The 19241-nt window shown below is 47.9% G+C and overlaps 1 protein-coding gene across 2 annotated transcripts in view; it reads left to right on the top strand.

Moving 5' to 3' along the window:
• LRRC71 (leucine rich repeat containing 71) overlaps window positions 1–19241 on the top strand; it is a 566767-nt gene that overhangs the window by 53174 nt on the left and 494352 nt on the right. The window lies entirely within an intron of this gene.

Raw genomic sequence — 19241 nt, 5'->3', positions numbered from 1 at the left:
TCAAGTTCATCAAATGATGGCGACAGCGTTTCATCAAAATCAAAGGTTCCAAATTAATCCAAAAGCATAAAGTATACAGATCTCCATTTTATTATAATCACAAGCCCTGCCCATGTGGGCGTTTTCGATTTCTCCCGTGACTTTCTGGTACAAGTAGTCCATCAGTATTAAGCCAGGCTTGAGTCCTGTCAAATAAAACCACAGTGGGTCACTACAGAGCCCATAAAAATAACGCACCATTGTTAAATCAATTAAACTGAATTAGTTCGCAGAAGTGAGCAGGTTTGTGGTATTGTATCCAATATTAACCCATGGCTCCGGTCCCCCACGTTTCATACCAAGCCCACAAGTGCAGGGCTTGAGAATCCGCCATCCACGGCGGCGGGACTGCAAAAATGACATCTAGGTTATGTCCAGCGGTGTGTGTCAGATTGTAGACAATCTGATGCAGGTTCAATGCGTCAAGGTCGGTGATTATAGTTTTTGGATGGGTCATATTGGGTTTATCAAACCAAATGTTAAGGTCACCCAGAACGCATAGGTTGGAGTGAATTGTTATCAGGTTTGAAACTGTGTCTAGAAGTGCGTCTAGGAATGTTGCCTTGCTAGGTGGAGGTCTGTAAAGGAGCAGTAAGTTACAGGAGGAAGACGGTGTAGGATTGCATCTTGTTAGAAGAGCCTCACAAATCTTTATGGAGATGTTGTCAATTTTAGTGTTATGTATTGTTTGCCTGAATACAACAGCTAGACCACCTCCTTTTTTGGCTATACGATTTTGGGTGATTGTTTGATAGCCTAGAGGAATGGCTTCATGCAAGACTGGAGCCATATCTTCTCCCAACCATGATTCAGTTATGACTAGTATGTCTGGTTTTGCATCGGTGAGAAGGTCGTAGATGTGATGCTTGTTTTTAGAGAGAGATCGAGCATTTATTAGTAGACAGTTTAGTGAGTGGCCTTTGGTGATAGTGGGAATTTGTTTGGTAGAAGAGTGATCAGTATTGTGTGGGTTTGTAGCAGGTGTGTTTTTAGTGCTAGTATTAGCTGTATTAGATTGTGTAGCTGTTCTGTATCGTGTTCCTCATCCAGCATGCTAAGAACGCATTTTGATAGGTCTGCATGTGTATGTGTTGGAGATGGTGTTTGAGAGTGAGTTGGAGTGCTGTATTGCTTTTGTGGTGTAACATTCTTGTGAAGTAGACATGGGGAAGCAAAGTTATGAGGTGTGACATGTTGCTTATATTTTGTGCGTGTGTCTAAGGTGGAAGGTGTATGAGTCAGGGGAGGTGGTGCAGCATGTGGGTCATGTAGTAATGTTCTAAATTGTCTAATGGATGAGAGGCAGTTAGAAGAGAAGTGCTGTATTGCTGAACTGTGTTAGGTGTGGTGGAAGAGTGAAAGCTTGGCATTGGAGTTTGTTCCTTTGTGTGGTTTGAAAGGTGGGTATATGTTTGTATTTTTAAAAAACCTCAGCAATTCACTTTAAAAAAACAAAATAAATTAACTCTGAGAAACCACTAAAATTTGCACGTTATGGTTAGGACCACAATAAGTTATAGTTAGCACCACAACCCAAAACCCTCCCAACATCAGTGCAAACCATAACTTGCACACCAAATACAGTGCTCAAAACCTGGCCCTGCACCCAACTCACACCTTATGGTCACCATACACCTGCACACAGCTGAAGATCATTGATACTGGGGGTTGACAGAGCTTAGCTGTAGTACATTAACTACTATTTTTTTTTATTCGGAGACCCAAAACCTATGCCAGATATACAATTACTGGGACCCAAGAAGGTCAATGGGACTCACTGAGGGACTAGGATTTGCGAGTCCAGCAGAGGATTGCGAAACTTACGATAATCATTTCTAAATATCAATTGTAATGCTGGTGTGTTCTGTTAGAACCTCCCACATGGGTATATAGGTCAGAGTAGGCTAATCTTGCTGCCTTATGCCCTTTTTAAGTCTCATCTGAGACAATGCATGCGCTGTCGCTTGCAAGACATTTTGTTTAATTACAAGGAGCACAAAGCCCGGCGATTGCATACAATTGTTTGCCTTCATTGTCACTCTCATTTCCTTGCTTCTTTCTGGTCTACCAGCGCTAGCTTCACTTCCTTTTCGTGTGTTTCTCCCTCCCCTGGAGCATGGCCCAAGTACTGCTTCCTTGCGGCTCCCAGTGTCCGTCCACTGGTCGTGTCCTTTCCAAGGTACTTTCTTCTTTTAATATTTTAGATGCAGCACTCCATAAGTTGCAGGCCATCTCCCACCCTCCTGTCACACACCTCATTGTTTCTTTCCCCCTTACATCCTCCCATCCCTCTCCATGTTGTACAAAAGGGTTGTGGGAAAAAGTCAAGTACGTTTTTAAAAGTAAAATGTTGGAACTGGCACTTTCTGGTTGGCTAAGGCGATGCCCAAGCCAGGTAGAATCTACCACTCCCGTCAAGGGTGGGTGATTACACTCACTGTATAACCTGCGCTCACCCTGGGGTTTGCTTGCCAATGAACAGTTAGGCTTATCAAAGAGGTAATGTGTAAAGCATTGGCACAGCACTCCCATACAATAAATACACTAAGCATCACAAAAGAGACTTCACACTTGGTGTACTTAAATAAAGTTTACATATACTAGGAAATCGGACATGGCACGTAATGAGCATGCAGTTGGCATGACGCAAGAGAGCGATGCAGCACGATCGATGAAGCGGGCCAAGCTGGATCCTGCAACTGGTGAATCATCTCACCACCAAGATGCTTGTACATGTTGAGGTCCCCACGATGCAGGGGCCCCACTCCTTAGATAAGGGCAATACTTTTTGGGCTCTGCACAAGGCAATCTGGTCTCCAGGCACAATTCTTAGTTGCACGCTCATGCTGCGCTACCAGTTGGGATCCAGCAGTCGATTTGGGCACTTAAGAGGGCACTGCTCTCCAGATGTTACAGGTAAATGGTGTGGGTCCTCATCAAAAATATTTAAATCAGCAACGCTGAATTTTGGAAGTAATGTTACTTCAAAAAAGTCAAAAGTATACATTTATTCTGTCCTAATAAGACCATAAAGTACAAGAAACATTAAAGAAATACACACAATAATTTGCACACAAAAAAAAGTACTTTCACGATGAACCGCTTATATCAATAGAAACAAAAAATCGATATAGCAATTCTAATACTTTATCAATTATCAACTTGGGTCAATAAACACAATAGGGATGTTACGTACTATGTGCAGATACAAACTTGCAAAATGAAAATGAAGAACTAATGAAATTAATATTGTATTGAGATATTCAGCAAATAAATATAATTTTTCTTTAATTCAAACAGTGTTATAATGTTTTCCTTTTTGGACTCTCCACCAATGTTCAACATTTATTGTTACAGTGGTTCATTAAAATAAAAAATAAAACATTATGTGAGGTTTGTGTCAACCAAGCTTGCACATAGTGTCATTTTGTCATTGCTCCGATCAGACAGAAAAGACACATTTATGGTGACTGTGGGCCCCCAAGGCACCTGTTACAGGTCTAGAACAAGCCACTGGCTCTCCTCCTACAAACCCATAGGTACGATTTAACAACCCTCAAAACATTAATGTACCCATACTTCTAGCTGCCAAGTGGGGACACAACATTGGTGGACACTTGAGACAAGACTGCCTTTTTAATAAGTAGCACTTTGTCTCCGCAAATATGTAATTGATTGTTGAAATGGTACAAGGGAAGCTACAGTTCCCACACTGTGATGTGCTGCTGATGCATGTTACAAGCACCAGAAGGATGATGCATGCTGGCTATTGGACTGGCAAAACGAATGTGGTAAGAGATAAATGCTCTATGGCTTCATTGAGATGGATAAAGAGCAGGATCCCATTTCTGGTGGCAAAATGTGTTTAGGAGGAGGGGCAGTTATACTTTGCTAGCTCAAAATAACTTGTTTTTAGGTCTCGCACCTAGCGTTGCAGTGCGCAGCCTTGCTCGCGCAGCACGAGACTTCTCAGCGCGAGACCTCTTGTAAAGGGCTTCAGAAAGCTACCCACAAGCTTGTGCATGTGGGTTTCCTTTCCCAGTCTTCCATTGGCTTTCGCGTGCTTTTTTTTTTTTAAACGGCAGGCAATTGGGCAAAGGCGGGCGCATGTCCCGTCTTTGCAACGCCCATTCCCGATGGTGGCTAGCACACGCAGCAGTGCGCGTTCACCTCACTGCCGCTCTCCCTCCCCCCGCTGCTCTGTGGTGTGCGCGCACCACTACTTTCCTCACTCTGGCCAGTGACGTACAGGGCGTTCATTGTAAACTATGACCGCTTCTTTGTAACTAGTTTTCTTAGGGTCCTGCGGGAACAAAACGAGAGGTGCTAGTGTAACGGCAGTTATTTGAGGCGAGGTTGTTGTTGCAGGCACAGACAGCAGTCTACACCAACTTCCGGCTCTTCACCCTCTGCCGAAACTAAGTCCGGTGCACGTTTCTGCTGGAGTTTGCGGGAGGGGCTCTCCCCGAAGAAGCCGCAGACTCAGTATTTCACTGTGTGCTGCCCGTAGCGGGCAGTGCAGCTCATCGCGCAAATGGCTGTAACCTGTTCTGCATGTGACACATTCAGAGTGACACGGGGGCCTCATTTGCTACAAGCAAATGCTCGTCCTTTGACCCTTATACATTTGCATTTTCTAACCCGGTTTGAGGAGGTAGAAGGGAAGGATGGGCAGAAATCTGAGTCAAGCAACCCCCCTCCTGCCTCAGACCAGCTCCAGCTGAACACAATGGTATGCAAGCAGTCACAATATAACTTTCTGGTTGTGAGATATTTTTCCACGCATCTCTCACTGGCCCGTCCGACCTCGTAAAGGACCTAGGTAACCGATTTGAGTTTGGTAAAGCTGTGAAGTTTACTGGATTGGTGCCTAAGTTACTCATACAGTCTAGAGTTATCGTTTGCATGCGGGTACTTGTAGTCCTAGTTTTACAATGAGAGTAGCAGAGCCACGAGTCCCAGAATGAAAAGCAAAACCCTAGACTGGTTGAGCAACTCTTGAGAGCTCTGCTCCGTTTTGGAAGGGTACAGGCTCGCCCAACATGTCTCCACTTAGCTCGGTTCCCTGATGATCCATGTACCCAGGAACACGTTCTTCTAGTCGAGTTTGCTATTGCAGTTTGTCGTCTTCAGATTTGTTACTCCACTTGGTTCAGTGACATGGGAGGAGACAACCCCCGGTTAATATTAGGTTGTTAATCACACACGAAGAAGAGTTGTTGAATTTTCATAGACTTGACCAGGGTTTTAAGTGGGCTAAAAAAAAAAATGGTGGGGTCTCTCAAAGGGGCGTGGACAATGTAATGAAGGGCGTTGTTTTAAAACACGTAAGCTAAAAATCTGTGCTTAGCATAGTGTGACGTCCGACTTGTATTTTGCTGTTTCTGTCATTGCATCCAGATGGGGAACATCCATTACGACGCTGTGTTTACACCGCACTACCATTACAACGATGGTTTTACAACGCAAGTCGTTACCATGACTTGCACTGGAGGGCGCTCTAGGCTAAGGAATAGTAGATTTACTATTCCATCACCTTCCCTACTGTACGTAGGCTGGTCTTGGAATAGTAAATTTTACTATTCCTAAGTCCAGCAACCTACAGCGCAAGTCGTGGTAACGAATTGCATTGTAAAACCAGTGTTGCAATGGTAGTGCGGTGTAAACACCGCATTGTATTGACATACAACCCATCCAGATATATGATACAAGTGACATCATAACGACAACAATTCAGGGCTCTTGGCTTTGTCAGTGGTTGTTAGTTGCATAAGATAAATAAGCAGTAACTATGGCTTGTTAATATTGAGGAGAACTGTTACCCAAATGCTCAATGCTTTCAGACCTTGTGAGTGGACTGTATCACAACCCTGGGGAGGTCGACAGCCAATGGGCAGGGGCTGTCAGTGGTGAGTGCATCCCACCTGCCAACGAGGAGACGAGGGCCCATGAGTGTCTGTGAGCAGCAACAAATGACAGGAATTTATGGCCCATCTATCAGCATGTTTGTTTTTCAGTTCTAGGAGTGAGTGCGCCCAACACCGTTCAGCTAGTCGCACGTTGGTTACTTTGTCCTTAAATCGATATATTCACTTCTTACTCTACTAATTTAACCAATAACTAATTCGTCCAGCATCTTTTTACTTTTCAATCCATCAGCGTAACCAGTCGTTTATTGTCCGGTCTTTTGATGCCTCATCTATTCATCAGTGTTGCCCATACCCAGTTGTTTATCTCTGCTTCCACCAGAGCCCCCTCCCAATCGTTAATCCTCTCGCCTACAAGAAAATCTTTCACCTCCTTTCTTGCCAAGAACACGTAGGTTCATTAGGTGTTTAAACAGCCATCAATTTACCCACCTGTCCATACGTCCTTCATTCCCTCTTCTCATAAATGTACCTATCAAACTTTCGAACTATAAGTACCTGTTGAAAGTTTTAACTATTGCAGTTGCATTATTATTTGCAACCACAATAGCTCAAATTTTCAATAATGCGAGACCTATTGCATTGCAAATGCTTGTAATATCATGTATTCTTCTATATGGCACATCTCATTATCAGGGCCTCGAGGCACTTCATGTCTCATTGTTCAAATTTTACAAGGGAATTATGTTGTTTGCTTATTATCCTCATATCCTGTCTCTTAGCCTGCCTTTTTCCAATATTTTCTGTTGCCTGTTTAAAATGATATTTCACTAAAGCTTTTAAAAAATACTGCAGACTTATATTTATTTGGAGAAATAGTGGATCACAAACATCTAAACAAACTCTCTCACACAAACCCTCTCAGACATATGTGACACACCAAACAGAAACACCACCTTACTCACCACGCTACACAGTCCCTACCACCACCTTATCATCACCACCACTAGATAATCTACCTCCAACACCACCACCTGTCAAAACCACCCTATCATCACAAGGCCACATTCGCCCTACCAAAATTACCACCCCACCATCACCAAATCACCTTACCACCACCCTATCACCACCACCCAAACACCATCCTACCACCATCTACCTTCTATCACAACCACCACCACCACCCTACCACCACTCTTCCTCCAACCTCTCCACCCTATCATCACTACCACCCTGCCACCACCCTAACCACCACCAACATCACCACCCTATCAACCACTACCACCTTAACCAGACTACCACCACCCCAATTACCCTATCATCACCACCGTAACCACCACCACATTACTCTAAACACTACATTTCTACCCTAACCCCCACCACCACCCTACCCTAAGAACAGCCACTTCTCTATCCTAAATACCACCACTATAACGGCCACCAAACTAACTACCACCATCATCCTTACCACCACTCTACCACCACCCTTGCCACTTTACCACCACGCGACCACCACCACCTTACCATTATCACCACTCTAACCACCACCCTACCACCACAACCCTACCACCATCCTACACGTATTATCACCATTAGGCAGCGGAGCGCACAGCGGTATAGAGCGGCTCGCGCGCTCGTGTATCATTTTAATTTAGACTTGTGTTGCGAGGGCATTGGCCTCGGGGTGTTTCCGTTTTTTTAAAAACCCACTCACCTGCATTTTAATTCGTGCCCCCACCGCCGTTTGGCGGGCTTGGTTCCCGGGTGGTCGCCATCTTGGCCTGGGCAAGGGGAGGTACTCTGACCAGCGCGTGACTGCGCATGCGCGGAGACAGGACGCCTACTTAAGGCGAGTCCTGTCAACTATTGTTAGACAAGGCAGCGGAGCGCACAGCGGTATAGAGCGGCTCGCGCGCTCGTGTATCATTTTAATTTAGACTTGTGTTGCGAGGGCATTGGCCTCGGGGTGTTTCCGTTTTTTTAAAAACCCACTCACCTGCATTTTAATTCGTGCCCCCACCGCCGTTTGGCGGGCTTGGTTCCCGGGTGGTCGCCATCTTGGCCTGGGCAAGGGGAGGTACTCTGACCAGCGCGTGACTGCGCATGCGCGGAGACAGGACGCCTACTTAAGGCGAGTCCTGTCAACTATTGTTAGACAAGGCAGCGGAGCGCACAGCGGTATAGAGCGGCTCGCGCGCTCGTGTATCATTTTAATTTAGACTTGTGTTGCGAGGGCATTGGCCTCGGGGTGTTTCCGTTTTTTTAAAAACCCACTCACCTGCATTTTAATTCGTGCCCCCACCGCCGTTTGGCGGGCTTGGTTCCCGGGTGGTCGCCATCTTGGCCTGGGCAAGGGGAGGTACTCTGACCAGCGCGTGACTGCGCATGCGCGGAGACAGGACGCCTACTTAAGGCGAGTCCTGTCAACTATTGTTAGACAAGGCAGCGGAGCGCACAGCGGTATAGAGCGGCTCGCGCGCTCGTGTATCATTTTAATTTAGACTTGTGTTGCGAGGGCATTGGCCTCGGGGTGTTTCCGTTTTTTTAAAAACCCACTCACCTGCATTTTAATTCGTGCCCCCACCGCCGTTTGGCGGGCTTGGTTCCCGGGTGGTCGCCATCTTGGCCTGGGCAAGGGGAGGTACTCTGACCAGCGCGTGACTGCGCATGCGCGGAGACAGGACGCCTACTTAAGGCGAGTCCTGTCAACTATTGTTAGACAAGGCAGCGGAGCGCACAGCGGTATAGAGCGGCTCGCGCGCTCGTGTATCATTTTAATTTAGACTTGTGTTGCGAGGGCATTGGCCTCGGGGTGTTTCCGTTTTTTTAAAAACCCACTCACCTGCATTTTAATTCGTGCCCCCACCGCCGTTTGGCGGGCTTGGTTCCCGGGTGGTCGCCATCTTGGCCTGGGCAAGGGGAGGTACTCTGACCAGCGCGTGACTGCGCATGCGCGGAGACAGGACGCCTACTTAAGGCGAGTCCTGTCAACTATTGTTAGACAAGGCAGCGGAGCGCACAGCGGTATAGAGCGGCTCGCGCGCTCGTGTATCATTTTAATTTAGACTTGTGTTGCGAGGGCATTGGCCTCGGGGTGTTTCCGTTTTTTTAAAAACCCACTCACCTGCATTTTAATTCGTGCCCCCACCGCCGTTTGGCGGGCTTGGTTCCCGGGTGGTCGCCATCTTGGCCTGGGCAAGGGGAGGTACTCTGACCAGCGCGTGACTGCGCATGCGCGGAGACAGGACGCCTACTTAATGCTCCTCCTCTAGCGTAGCGGGATCGCGTAGCGGGCGTGTCCTCGCGTGGCCGGAGTCGTGCCAGAGTCCTGCCCGTCTGCGCCCGTCCGCGACAGGACGTGCTGGACGTGGCTGGCTCTGGCTATCGACTATTTAACTATTACTCCGCCTTGGGTCCATCATGCGGACGTACACACGGGACTGCCTGTTGGCCATTGGTCAGGTAAGCCGCTGTTGTACCCTTCCACCGGTACACCCATTGCGTGGTCCATACCATTGCCCCTGTAATGGGTGGGCTCTTGACTCTCCGTGTTCTCTCTCAGGGACTTTGTCCTCGGAGACTTGCCGTACTTCCGATATTCCTTCTACCCTGAAGATTTTGAACCTGAATGTGAGGTCGGCGTTGAAACACTACCAGAACATCTATGACCTCATGGAGGAGGAAGTTCCAGACATATTTGCCATGACTGAAACGTGGCTACAGGATGCCGACACCGCTATTACTAATCTAGCTTGCCCACCCGGCTATTCGATGTACACCTTGAATAGGCGGTGTAGGGGTGGCGGTGTAGCCCTAGTGGTAAAATCCATCTATCCTTGTGTCTGGACTGCCCTAAGCATCTCTGGGTGTGAAAGTGCCTTGTTCAAGGTCTCTGTCAGCCCTGAGTTTACCCTGTCCGGTATGGTCGTCTATCGTCCACCCGGCAGTGATGTGGTGTTTAGGAAAGCTTTCCCTGATATAGTTGGCCCTCTGGTTGCAGACTGTGCCAACTTTTCTATCATGGGAGATTTAAATCTGCATTTCGACACCCTCTCTGGCTTGACGGTACGTTCCATCTCCTCTGACTTGGAGGCCTTTCAACTCCCTCAGATGGTTTCCCAGCCTACCCATTCAGGGGGGCATATTCTGGATCCCTTGTTCACTAATCTGCCGGGGATTCAAATTATCTCTGTTTCACCGGTGGAGTGGACAGACCACTTTTTGGTATCCATTCTATGCCCTGTCTCTGCCACCCCTTCCATCTCCTCGGCTAGATGGGTTCAGAAGAGGGCTTGGAAAAAGCTTCGGTTAGAAGACTTTCATCGTCTTCTATTAGAGGAGCCGCTCGGCCCTTTGACGGATGTAGAAAAGGGGTATGACCTCTTCTGTTCTTGGATCACCAGGGCCTTGGACTCTCTGATACCTATTGTATCCACTAAAATCAATTCTAGAGAGTCGAGCCCCTGGTACGATGGCGCCCTTCGGGCCTTAAAGGGTGCCTGTAGACGGGCTGAGAGGGCCTGGAGGAAGACCTATGGGGCTGACCTAAAAGCCGCATACTCCAGGTCTGTCAAGCTCTACCATCGAGCTATTTGCCGAGCCCGTGCGGCTTTCTATGCCGCTGAATTCCGGAACAGTTCTAATCCGTCGAAAGCCATCTTTAAGGCCGTTAAAGATCTTACGACGAAGCGGATCACCTCTACGACCGAAAGCTCTCTTTCCCACTGTGAATCCCTTGCATCCTACTTTTTAGGGAAGGTGCAAGCTATTTATCGGACATTCCCTGTTACAGGGCACAGTGAGGAAAGTACCAATGGGGCTCACCATCAGACTACTCTGCTTGTTTTCCCCCCCCTCACCTCGGACGGCTTTGACAAACTTGCATTGCAAGTTAAATCCGGATCTCCATCCGATCCGGTAAGGCCTGCTCTCTTTCGGGATCAGGCTTTTATGGGGCGTTCAGCTATATGCTCCCTTGTCAATCTGTCCTTGGAAACGGGAGTAGTTCCAGCCAAGTGGAAACAAGCCGTGGTGTCCCCAATTATTAAAAAGCCCACTCTGGACCCATCCAAGCCTGAAAGTTACCGCCCCATCTCGTTGCTACCCTGGCCAGCCAAGATTACTGAGGCCCACGTCAATCTGGCCCTGTCTGAGCATTTGGTACGAACCAATGCCCTCGATCCCACACAAAACGGATTCCGTGCTGGGCACAGTACGGAAACCGCGTTACTTGTGATGGTGGAACATCTCCGGGCAAGGTTGGATGCTGGTCAAACGGCGGCGCTTATCTTGTTAGACCTTAGCGCCGCCTTTGACACGGTGGACCACAGCATCCTCCTGCACCGGCTCGAGGAGACTGGTATTGGTGGTCAGGTGCTGCAATGGTTCCGCTCCTTTTTAGACGACCGCTCCTTCTGTGTTGCCATCCCTCCCTTCAAGTCCAACTACCAACCGCTGGCCATGGGGGTTCCGCAAGGGTCCTCGCTGAGTCCCACGTTGTTCAATCTCTACGTGAGACCGCTGGCTGATGTCGCTAGGCAGTGGGGCCTAACCTTGGTCTCATATGCCGACGACACACAGCTGGCGGTTACTCTCAGCGGGGACGTGGAAACTGCGGCCCCCAGGTTTCAGTCTGGACTGAAGGCGGTGGCTAGTTGGCTGACAGGCAACTGCCTTCAGCTTAATGCCACAAAGACGGAGGTGATGGTCGTCGGTAAGGGAGTGGAGCTGTGGGGCGACCAATGGTGGCCTTCAGAGCTGGGACCCACTCCGATTCCGGTGTCGGAGGTGAAAAATCTCGGGGTATGGTTGGATGCCGGCCTCTCTTTTGTAGGGCACACACAAAAGACTGCGGCCTGTTGTTTTGGACTTCTAAGAGGCTTGAGACCAGTACTCAAGTTCTTTGATGCCCCAACCAGGCAACTGGTGATCCAGGCTACTGTCATCTCTCGCCTGGATTATGCCAGTTCTCTCCTGGCTGGGGCTAACCAGGCCGAACTAACCCGTTTGCAACGGGTTCAGAATGCCGCGGCGAGAGCGATTGTTGGCCTGCCCAGATTCAGTTCTGTGGCAGGTGTCCTTCGCTCTTTACATTGGCTTCCGGTTAGGAAGCGCATTCTTTTTAAGATCTTATGTCTTGCTTTTAAGATTCTGAGAGGTATCGGCCCGGAAATTCTGTCGAGCTGCCTTTCCTTTTATGTCCCCACCCGCAGTCTCCGTTCCCAGGGTCTGGCTCTTGCAGTGGTCCCCAGATTTAGGCTCAGTCGTATGGGAGGCCGTTCATTTAGGGTCATGGCTGCATCAGCATGGAACTCCCTCCCCGTTGAAATCCGTCTGATGGAGGACCTTTTGACCTTCCGGAGGGCGATAAAAACTTTCCTGTTTTAGCTGTTCTGATTTTATTTTTTGTTGTGTTATGTTCTGCCTTGTCTTTGCGCCGGGACGCTCCTTGGCTGGAGTATCTGTGCGCATAATAAATCACCCTAACATAACATAACATAACATAACATAACATTACCATCCTACCAACCACCACTGCCCTACCCTAACCACTATCACTCTACCCTAACTGCCACCACTACCCTAACCCCTACCGCCATCCTATCCTACCACTACCGCTATCCTATCCTACCACCACCCCCACCCTAACCACCACCACCCTAACCACCATCACCCTAACCACCCTCACTACCACCATCACCACCCAAACTACCACCACTCCTCTCACTAAGACAACCGCCGTACCACCACCACAATCCTACCACCACCTACCACACCACTGCCCTCATACTGGCCATCCTCACCATCACCATCACCTTCACCACCTCCACCATAACCACCCTAGCCTAAACACCACCATCCTTCCACTCAACATGGCTCTCAATTCCTGTAGAAGCTCTTCATTTTCATCAAACATTTTCAACTCATTACTTGAGTGTTGTTTTCATGGAAAGTAGTGGCCTATGTTTGCGTTTGTTAACTCTCCAAGAACTTGTTCTCGCTGGAAACCATGCTTCAAATATCTAGTAAAGCTAGGCTATATCAAAGCATAAGGCACATTTTTATATGTTGTCTGTAGCTATCTATCGACCTGTAAGCCTATTCTATGGAAATCATTATGTGAATGTTAAGAAGGAATTTTATTGTAGAATATTGCTGTTGAATTCTATGGTGAGTGCTTGCTAGACAAATTCCAATTTGCATAAACTTCATATTTGATTGCCTTGTGCATTGTAGTTGCTGTGCAGTGGTGTTAGAACTGGGGGTCTCTAGTTGGCTGAGGTAGGTACCTTTGTCCAAATAGGCACCCTTGCTTCTAAGTCAGGGAAAGGAAGGACACCTTTTCCTGCCCCTGCTCACCCACTACGTAGCTTGGCACGAGCAGCTAGGCTTATCTCCAAGGCAAATGTGTCAAGTATTTCAAACACGCTCTCAGTAACCTAGTGATAACACCAAAAATTAACTTCACACAAGTTTCATGAAAAACAAGTATATGTTTATAAAAAAACAAGATATACGATGAGACCACATGATAAAAATCCAATATATGCGTATTTGTAATGTTTCACCTTACCGGTTATTGGGCCAGCAAGCCCTTGTAGGTTCTTTCAGTATTAACGAGCAATTCTCGATGATCCAATGCAGTCCTAATGCAATGCTATGCAATTCATAATGCAACAATCAGGCAATTCGTAATGCAAAAATAATGCAATTCATAATGCAAAAATAATGTACTCCGGCAGCGATCGCGGTGCTCTGGACGGTCTCTATGCCCCTCTTACTGGAAGAGGTGTGGCGCAGCGGCCAGGGTGCCTGACTCCGAACTCCGGGGTTCACAGATCGATCCCTGGCGGAAGGTTAGCCCAGCACCATGTGACTCTAGGCAATAGCTCGATTAATCTTCCCGAGGACCCTCAGCGCCGGTACACCACTTCGGAGGTAACTGTGCTGTTTACAAATACTGGTATTTCATTTACTGACTCGAGGTCACATACTGTCAAAATATGCCCCCAACACTGTTATGATGGAAAACAAAGTGCAGCTCCACAGTCCGGCCCCTGTACTGCCACTTCCGCAAGTACGGGCTGTGATACAGACTTGAGCAGAGGCTTGCGCTGCAAAGATGAGAAAGGCCCAGATCGTTTCTCTTGTAGCCTGCACCCGCCCTAGGCGAAGACACACGCACGCTCGCTTAGCGATACATGGGGGGTACAATCTCACTCTCCTTTCCTCTCCTTGTGGCTTGGGCCTCCGATGCAACTTCGTTGATCTTGGGCAGCGGAACTTGGACCCCGACGGTGATGGTTCGAGGTCTCTCTTAGGCAAAATCTGGCTCGGACCGGCGGTGGTGAATTCAAACAGCTCCTCTGGGGATGCCGGTCCAGGCCGATGGCAATAACGATCGCAGCACTTCTGGTCACGCTGTCGATCGAAGCAGGAAACAAGACTGCTCCGGGACACACAGTCACGGGGCGAGATCTCATGAAGGTCTCAGGCTGCCAGAGGGCACACGCACACTGTGTCGCTGAGACTCACATGAGGTCTGGGTGCACACGATCACAGGGCAATCCTCACGAAGGTCCCAGGCTGCACGAAGCACATGCTCACAGCGTCGCTGAGATTCACTTGAGCTCTGGGTGCACACGATCACAGGGCATTCCTCACGAAGGTCCCAGGCTGCACGAAGCACATGCACACAGCGTCGCTGAGACTCACTTGAGCTCTGGGTGCACATGATCAAATGACAATCCTCACGAAGGTCTCAGGCTGCAAAAAGCACACGCACACAACGTCGCTGAGACTCACTTGGACTCCAGGTGCACATGATCACAGGACAATCCTCACGAAGGTCTCAGGCTGCAGAAAGCACACGCACACAACGTAGCTGAGACACACTTGAAAACTTTTATGTTCCCGAGTTTCACAACAGGGAGCCAGCTCTCCTTGGGCCCTTGAGGACAAGTTACTTCAGGACACAGCACACAGCACACAGCAAAGTCCTTTCAAACAGGGTGCACAGTACACAGCAAAGTCCCTTAGCCTCTCCTTGGTTAAATCAGCAAACTGCAGCCCAGCCCCAGAACACACAGCAAGGGTCAGTCCTTCTCTTCAGTCTCTTCAGCTGTTCTTCCTAGGCAGAGGTTCCTTTTGACCACAAAGTTGTTTTCAATCCTTTTCAGTCTTGATCAGACCAATGTTCAGGGGTTTCAGCTCTCATGTCTTTGAAGTATTTGTGTTCAGGTGGGCACTGACCTCAGTCCAAACCAGTTCTGGGTGTCTCTCTACCAGTGACACCTTCTTCCTTTAATTAGTGGGGGTCTGGATTCTTAATCACTCAGCAGGAGATGGAGCCATTGTTTTATGGCAGCAGCCCATGCCTCTTCACCGCCAGGGGCTACTCCTACCCCCTACACTCCAGATGCAGGTCAGCCTGTTGCTGTCTCACATTCTCCCCTGGGTCAAGACATTTCCCAGATCCTATCACATTCAAATCCAGACAGTTGATCCACAACCAGGCAGAGACACACAGAATTGTTAGAACAAAGAAACCAGACACTTCTAAAAGTGTGGTTTCTAAACATACAATTCAAAAACCACCTTCACAAAAAGATGTGTTTAAATTTTGAGTTCAGGCACACTATACTTCACCTCTCCATCTTAAGCCTATGGGAAGATAGGCTGGAAACACATTACACAGCCTTCCCTATTCTGTCCTTTGGGCAAGATGGCCTTGCAACAGTGAAAAACGAAATGGAGAGTATTTCACTGTCAGGACATGATACACACCTCAGTACATGTCCTACCTTTCACATACACTACACCCTGCCCGAGGGGTACCTTGGGCTACCACAGGAGTGTCTGGTGTGCATAAAAAAGGAAGGGTAAGGCCTGGCAAGTGGGTGCACTTATCAGGACAACAAGGCAGTTTAACAAACTGCACGCAAGCACTTCAGTGGCAGGCCTGAGTTCTCGCTTTAGGGCTACTTGTGTGGGTGGCACAATTAGTGCTGCAAGCCCACTAGTAGCATTTGCATTACCAGCCCGGGCACACATAGTGCACTTTACTAGGGGCTTTACTAGTAAGGCAAGCATACCAATCATTGACAACTAATTACCATTACACTTTATACAGGGAACACTTGCACTTTGACACTGATGAGCACTGGCAAAGTGCCCAACGCATCTAAGCCAGTCAAACGCAATGCATCACAGCATCAAAAATAGAGAAGGTAGAGGCAAAAAGTCAGGGGTAATCACGCCAAGAAATGCCAGGTCTAACAAGTGGTAAGAAAAAGTAGTGTTCATTGCATTACGTGGAATGCTTTTAATGAAGGAATCTACAAATGAAGTAAATCCAGCTTTGAAGACTTTGCACTTAGAAAACATAAAGAGACCCTTTTTAGGTTTCGCCCTGGCCGTAGCACTGCGAAGCAGTGCTCCGCCCAGGGCGAAATCTTATGTCTTACACTGTGTGCTTTAGTTCAGCCTCTCTCTTCCATTGGCTAGCTCCATAGATGGAGGCTAGCCATTGGAAGAGAGAACTGTCCGTCATTTCCCGAGGCGATTGGTGGGCGTTCCCGGCGATTTTTTCTCATCCTGCCCCTTTTAACACGTCATTGCGGCGGTGGGCGTTTACTTTTTTTTTTTGGCCACCTTTTATTTTGTCATTTGCCCCGACCTCTGGTGAGTGCTTACTGCTGTCCTGCATTCCTCCGTCCCCCCTCCCACTGTCTGTGTGCCCGTCCCCCCTCCCGCTGTCCGTGTGCCCGTCCCCCCTCCCGCTGTCCGTGTGCCCGTCCCCCCTCCCGCTGTCCGTGTGCCCGTTGCTGTGGTGAGCTGTGCGTTTCCTTCAGCTTCTGGGGCGACTGTGGTGTTCTAGCAAAATCATTGCTTGGGAAGACGTGGGGAAAGTTTTTGTGAAATCTCTCTGCGTGGGTAGGAAGCAGGCCACGAAGTCTCTTCGGCTATCCTGCTGTATGTCGGATTTCGGGTTACAGGACACATTTATGAGACGTTTATTAACCACAAGCACAGCTACAGATCCCCCCACGCTGCCGGATGCCACCACACGCGCCAAGCTCCCCCACACACCGGCTTGCATTAGAACCCTTGGGCCCGGGTGGGGAAGGCGTGAAACTGGTTTGCACTGCGAATGCATACCACTGGCAGAACACGCGCCACACGCACATATGTATAAAGTATTACAAATAAGAATTCCTGCTGCCACTAATCACACAAAGAGCACTTTTCCAGAGCTGCGCTACAGTGCGGGCTCTCACGGTTGAACCCCCTGGCAGGCCGCCTTAAACTCACAATAAAGAGTGAGTATGGAGCGGGACTCAGGGCCGGGACGTGCACGCACCAAGGGCGCCTCGTGGCGAGGGCGCGTGACTGCGGGCAACCCACGCCCTCCAGCCGCTTTATTCCCCTCACCTTCAAGGCAGCACCTTGGAGATGAGGTAAGAGGCCGCGGCCTCGTTAATGATTGTGGCACCGCAGGAAGGGGCAGGGAAGGGCACGCAGGGCGGGGAGAGCAGCGTCTAAGGGCAACTAACGCACCACTGAGGCCTGTACGGAACACTTCATGTCTGTTCAGAACCAATAAAGGTTCCGAAAAGCGCGCCAAATCGTCTCTATGTTCACAAATCCGCCAAAACAGACTGCACGATTTGTTTCATTGCATTTGAACTGTTTAAATTATCTGTACATTTAGGGACACGGATTTTCAATGGAGGCCTGTGCGATGAAGTTACGTTTCATGTAGTAGAGTTTGTATTAGAAACCCAGGCCAGTATCGCCAGCATGTGGACATCTGAACGTAAAGATACCCATGTCGAACAATCGGATGCACTTTGTGTTTGCCGCTTTAGAAGAAAGCAACCTTTCACCGTTTAGCAGCTGTGAAATAGTTACAACTGACAATATAACCTGCTAGAGGTGTACTGCGGTGCTTTAAAAGTTTACGACAAAATGCATCTGTCATCGGTTACCATTTGCAATTATTTCACAGAACAAAAGCAAGCACGAAACTAGTCAGTTAACTCTAGTGCCTTGTATTGTACAGATAAATTAGCATGAGTAAAATAGAGGCGCTAGAAAGGCAACAAAGACGCACTTTTCTTTCAGTAACAACTTGTTCGCAGAGAAAGATCCACTGTGGCGCCTGTTCCCATGTCGGCCGCCAGGGGGCTCTAACGCTTTTCCTTGCGTTTCATGGTCTTTCTTGTCACGCTGAGAGAGCGCTCGGTCCTATACCTCACCTCAGCTACTGAAGGCTGTGTCTGCAGGAGGGCACTACAAGAAGAGACCCGTCCTGGCTGCTCACACCAGGGAGAGAAAGAGAGAGGGCTGCAGTCCTCACATGACCCTCCGAAGGCGCGGGTAGTGCCTCGGGGGGCATTTTGTTGTCACTTCGCATGGCACAGACATGCTAATGGACCATCACCCCAGTCCTGCCGGATCAGTAGTTGAGATGTTACATGTGATGTTTAGAGCCTTCTGTCGATAGTCTCCATTTTCACTTAATCTCATTTTGTTTCTCCCCATACCATTCAATTACTCAATAATTCAAATCCAAACAACTTCATATATTTTGTATTTATTTGTATTATTTTGCAGTTTCATATAGCACGGTCTTGGCCTAGGGGCATTAGAGCAGTTTAGATGAGTATCAGACATTTTTACGTTTCGCCTGTCGAAAGCTGCGCAAGATTAAACTATTGGCATTGTAAATGACAATGCCATTTATTTATCTATCTGTTTTCAAAACCAACATATAAATACAAATTTTGTCATTTACAATGCCAATAGCTCAAACTTTTCAAAAGGCGAAACCATTGCATTGTAAATGCTTGTTAATTTTAATGCACATCACAGAAAAATATGAGTCTGAAAGAATGGTCCTTGTAGCTTTAAATTGCTGTAACCAGAAAACTTTATGTTAAAGATGACTGGAAGAAAATAAATACTGAAAGAACATGCATTGACAAAGTAAAGTACTGCCTCACCAGCAACGGCACTGAATTGCATGTATTTTATGTGGATAAATATGCATATGATTAAGAAAACGCCACCCCTCACAGTAGAAGACAACTGCTGGATGATGTGATGATTTACCAAAGCAAAATTGTGAAAAATAGTTGAATAGACGAATAGATGAAGAGAGCTAGCCAAAACCCCAAATTAATGATGTACTTATTTATGTATTTTGGTTTACGAATTGGTTTGATAATACTATATAGAAGTTATTTTTATGCCAGACCTAAGAAAAAATCTACGGTGTCCACATTTGTATTCGCTTGCACAATGGCAATACAAAAATGCCCAATGCATGGT

The sequence above is a fragment of the Lissotriton helveticus genome, chromosome 12 (genome assembly GCF_964261635.1).
Source record: "Lissotriton helveticus chromosome 12, aLisHel1.1, whole genome shotgun sequence".
NCBI classification, from domain to species: Eukaryota; Metazoa; Chordata; class Amphibia; order Caudata; family Salamandridae; genus Lissotriton; species Lissotriton helveticus.
This window is presented reverse-complemented; position numbering and strand designations above follow the sequence as displayed.